This window comes from Vulpes vulpes, chromosome X (genome assembly GCF_048418805.1).
Source record: "Vulpes vulpes isolate BD-2025 chromosome X, VulVul3, whole genome shotgun sequence".
NCBI classification, from domain to species: domain Eukaryota; kingdom Metazoa; phylum Chordata; class Mammalia; order Carnivora; family Canidae; genus Vulpes; species Vulpes vulpes.
Genome location: NC_132796.1, coordinates 107,651,678 through 107,656,724, shown reverse-complemented (window position 1 = coordinate 107,656,724; position 5,047 = coordinate 107,651,678). Strand labels below are relative to the sequence as shown.

The following is a 5,047-nucleotide window of genomic DNA, read 5'->3' as shown; positions in this document are numbered from 1 at the left end:
AGCATCCAATTCAGTTTCGGCTTAGGTCATGATCTCAGGGTAATGAAATCAAGCCCCACATCAGGCTCTGTACTGAGCACAGAGTCTTCTTGAGGTTCTCTCTCATTCTCTGCCCCTCTCCTGTTCTCATGTGCTCTCTCTCTCTCTAAAAATAAGTAAATAAAATTTAAAAGAAGAAAACCCAAAACACCCCACCAAGAAACTTCTAGAACTAATAAACACATTCAGTGAAGTCACAAGATATAAAATCAAGGTACAGGAATCTGTTCCAGTTCTATATACCAATAATGAAGCAGCAGAAAGAACAATTAAGGGGTCAATCCCACTTTCAACTGCACCAAAAATAATAAGGTACTTAGGAATAAACCTAAACAAAGAGGTAAAAGATCTGTACTCTGAAAACTATAAAACACTGATGAAAGAAATTAAAGGTGACCCAGAAATGGAAAGACATTCCATGCTCATGGATTGGAAGGACAAATATTGTTAAAATGTCTATACTACCCAAAGCAATCTACATATTTAATACAATCCCCATCAAAATACCATGAGCAAAACTAGAACAAACAATTCTAAAATTTTTATGGAACCACAAAAGACTCCATATAACCAAAGCAATCTTGAAAAAGAAAAGCAAAGCTGGAGCTATCACAATGGACTTCAAGTTATATTATAAAGCTGTAGTAATCAAAACTGCATGATACTGGCACAAAAATAGACAATAGGTCAATAGAACAGAATAGAAAGCCCCCAAATAAACCCACAACTATATGGTCAACTAATCTTTGACAAAGCAGGAAAAAGTATCCAGTGGGAAAAAGACAGTCTCTTCAACAAATGGTGTTGAAAAACTGGACAGCAACATGCAAAAGAAAGAAACTGGACCACTTTCTTACACCAGACACAAAAATAAATTCAAAATGGGGCACCTGGGTGGCTCAGTTGGTTAAGCATTGCACTCTTGATTTTGGCCTAGGTCACAGTCTCAGGGTCCTGGGATCAAGTCCCACACCAGACTCCATGTGTAGCAGGGTTTTCTCGCTCCCTCTTCCTTGTGCTCGTTCTCTCTCTCTCTCTCTCTCTAAAATAAATAAATAAATAAATACATATTTTTAAAAATTAAAAAATAGGAGTGCCTGGGTGACTCAGTTGGTTAAGCAACTGCCTTTGGTCAGGTCATGATCCTGGAGTCCTGCGATCGAGCTCCATGTCTGGCTCCCTACTGAGCAGGGAGCCTACTTCTCCCTCTCCCTCTGCCCCACCCCCTGGTCATGCTCTTGCTCTCTCTCTCAAATAAATAAATAAAATCTTTAATTTTTTTTAATTTTAAAAACTAAAAGAAATAAATTCAGGGGCACCTGGATGGCTCAGTTGGTTGAGCATCTGCCTTCGGCTTGGGTTGTGATCCTAGGACCCTGGGATCAAACCCAGCATTGGGCTCCTTGCTCAGTAGGAAGCCTGCTTATCCCTCTCCCTCCGGCTCCCCCTCATATGTTAATTAACTGTGCTCTCTCTGTCAAATAAACAAATCAAATCTTTAAAAAAAATTCAAAATGGATTAAAGATCTAAATGTGAGACTTGAAACCATAAAAATCCTATAAAAAACAAGGCAGTAACCTCTGACATCGGCTGTGGCAACTTTTTTCTAGATATGTTTCCTAAGGCAAGGGGGAAAAAGCAAAAATAAATTATTGGGACTACAAAATAAAAAGCTTCTGTACAGTGAAAGAGACAATCAACAAAATGAAAGAGCAATCTACAGAATGGGAGAAGATATTTTCAAATGACATATCCAATAATGGGTTAGTATCCAAAATATATAAAGAACTAATACAAATCAACACCCAAAAACCAAATAATCAAATTTAAAATGGGCAGAAAACATGAACAGATATTTCTCCAAAGAAGACATACAGATGGCCAACAGACACATGAAAAGATGTTCATCACTTACCATCGGAGAAATGCAAATTAAAAGCACAATGAGATATCACCTCACACCTGTCAGGATGGCTAAAATCAACAACAAAAGAAACAACAGGTGCTGATGAGGATGTAGAGAAAAAAGAGCCCTGTTGCACTGTTGGTGGGAATGCAAACTGGTGCAGCCAATATGGAAAACAGTATTGGCGGTTATTCAAAAAGTTAAAAATAGACCTACCTTATGATCCAGCAATCACACTTCTAAGTATTTACCTAAAGGATATGAAACACTAATTCAAAGGGATACACGTGCCCTGATGATTATAGCATCAGTATTTACAATAGTCAAGATATGGAAGCAGCCCAAGTGTCTTTTGATTGATAAATGGATAAAGAAAAGGTTAGGGGCACCTGAGTGGCTCAGTCAGCATCATACTCTTCATCTCACCTCAGGTCTTGATCTCAGGGGTCATGAGTTCAAGCCCCACATTGGGCTCTAAGTTTTGGAGCCTACAGACTCAAAAAAAAAAAAAACAAAGAGGTTGTGTATATATACAATGGAATAATACTCAGCCATAAAAAAAGAATGAAACCCTACCATTTGCAACAACACGGATGGAGCTAGAGAGTATTATGCTAAGTGAAACAAGTCAATCAGAGAAAGACAAATACCATATGACTTCATTCATATGTAGAATTTAAGAAACAAAACAAACAAGCAAAGGGTAAAAATAAGAGAGAGAGAGAGAAATCAAGAAACAGATTCTTAATTACAGGGAACAAACAGATGGTTACCAGAGGGGTTAAATAGGTAATGAGGATTAAGGGAGTGCACTTGTGGTGATGACCTCCAGGTAATATATGGAAGTGTGAATCACTATATTGTACACCTGGAACTAATATAACATTGTATATTAACTAACTGGAATTAAATAAAAACTTAAAAAATGAATAACTACTGATAAACACTACAGCCTGGATAGATCTTCAAGGAATTATCCTTTTAAAAATCCCTTAAAATGTATATACAATATGATTTAATTTATAGAACTTTCTTGAACCATTAGAATTCTAGAGATATAGATTAATGGTTACTAGGGGTTACAAAACTGGGAGGAGGGGAAAGTGAGTGTGGGTATAAAGGGGTAATTGGAAGGATCCTTGTGGTGATGGCACTCTTCTATATCTTGATTGTGGTGGTCCTCATGCAAATCTACACATATGGTAAAATATTTATAACTAAATAAACACACATATATATGCACCACATGTAAAACTGGTGAAATCTGAATATTGTAGATATATCAATGTCAATTTCTTGATTGCAATGTTGTATTATATTTCTGCAAATTATTACCATTGGGGTAACTAAGTACAAGATAGACTGAGATCTTTCAGAGTTATTTCTTAATAACTGCATATGAACCTACAATTATATAAAAATAAGAACTACAGACTAAAAACTACAAGTACTGTAGAGAGAAATGGATGAAATAATGAAATAAATGGAGATATATACCTTGCTCATGGATTGGGAGATTCGATATTGTTAAGATGTTAATTCTTCCTAAATCCAGTGACAGATTCAACACAATCTCAGTCAAAATTCCAGAGAAACTTTTTAAACAGAAATCGAAAGCATGTAAGAATCTAGAATATTCAGAAGAACCTTACAAAAGAACAACAAAGTTGGAAAGTCTACATTACTTCATTCCAAGGCTTATAGTAAAGCAACAATAATGAAGAAAGTGTGGTATCGGCACAGTGACAGAAATATACCAATGGAAGGGATGTCTGGCTGGCTCAGTCACTGGAGCATGTGACTCTTGATCTTGGGGACAGACGTTCCAGTCCCACGTGTGTGATTACTAAAAAATAAAATCTCCCAAAAAAAGAAATATGCCAATGGAACAAAATTGAGACCTGCAGGGATCCCTGAGTGGCGCAGCGGTTTGGCGCCTGCCTTTGGCCCAGGGCGCGATCCTGGAGACCCGGGATCGAATCCCACATCGGGCTCCCGGTGCATGGAGACTGCTTCTCCCTCTGCCTGTGTCTCTGCCTCTCTCTCTTTCTCTCTCTCTCTCTCTCTATCATAAATAAATAAAAATTTAAAAAAAATTAAAAAAAATTGAGACCTGCATGTTATGTATATACAGACATCTGATTATAGACAAAGATTTAAAGGAAGATTATAGGAGAAATAAACTTCTTTCAACAATTGAGTCTAGGCCCCCCCCCCCACTCGCCCTCGGGACTCAGTCGCCCACGCTCTCCCCGCGCTGGGCCAGTGGCCCCCGGGCCGGGGTCATGCGGGGCCTCTTGGGGCACGCCACACTGCCCGGGCTGCTGAGTGGCCCTAGGTCCCCGGGCCGAGCCTGCTCACGCCCCAACTCGGGAGGGTCCTCCTGGACTCGAGAGTGGACCCTGGTTGCAGTGGAGCCAGATGGGGTGCAGCGTTGGCTTGTGGGGGGTGTGATCCAGGGCTTTGAGAGGAAGGGCTTCAAGCAGGTGGGGGTGAAGATGCTGCAGGCGCCGGAGAGAGTCCTGGCTGAGCACTACCATGACCTGCAGACGAAGCCCTTGTACCCAGCCCTCATCAGCTACAGGACCTCTGGCCCCGTGGTGGCCATGGTCTGGGAAGGCCCCAATGCGGTCTGCTCCCCGAGGACCGTGATAGGGCACACCGACTCAGCTGAGACCGCCCCCGCACCATCGGGGGACTCAGCGTCCACATCAGCAGGAACATCATTCAGGCCAGCGACTCCGTGGAGGGGACCCCGAGGGACAGCCAGCTATGGTTTCAGGGCAGCGAGCTGGTGCACTGGGCAGACGAAAACCACCAGAGCAGCATCTACGCGGCCTGAGCACTCGGGCTGCCCTCAGCCACCCCAGCAGCCACTCAGGATCAACTACCTCTGTCGTCCAGACCCCGAGCCCACACCCACAGTCTGCTCTTCTGTCCCAGACCCCGTCTACCTTCTGCTCCACCTACCCCGAGGAACTGAACAACCAACTCTATGTGCCTTTTACTATCCTGAGCCAGGAAGAAATTGGACCAAATCCTTTCCATACCAAAGTGCGCCAGACAACCTTTGGGGTGTCTCCAAAAGTATGTAGTGTAAG

The 5,047-nt window shown here is 41.7% G+C and overlaps 1 pseudogene; it reads left to right on the top strand.

Annotated features, from left to right (window-relative positions):
* Positions 1–4,231: 4,231 nt before the first annotated feature.
* Positions 4,232–4,788, top strand: LOC112927637 (nucleoside diphosphate kinase, mitochondrial pseudogene; annotated as a pseudogene).
* The last annotated feature ends 259 nt before the right edge of the window (positions 4,789–5,047 follow it).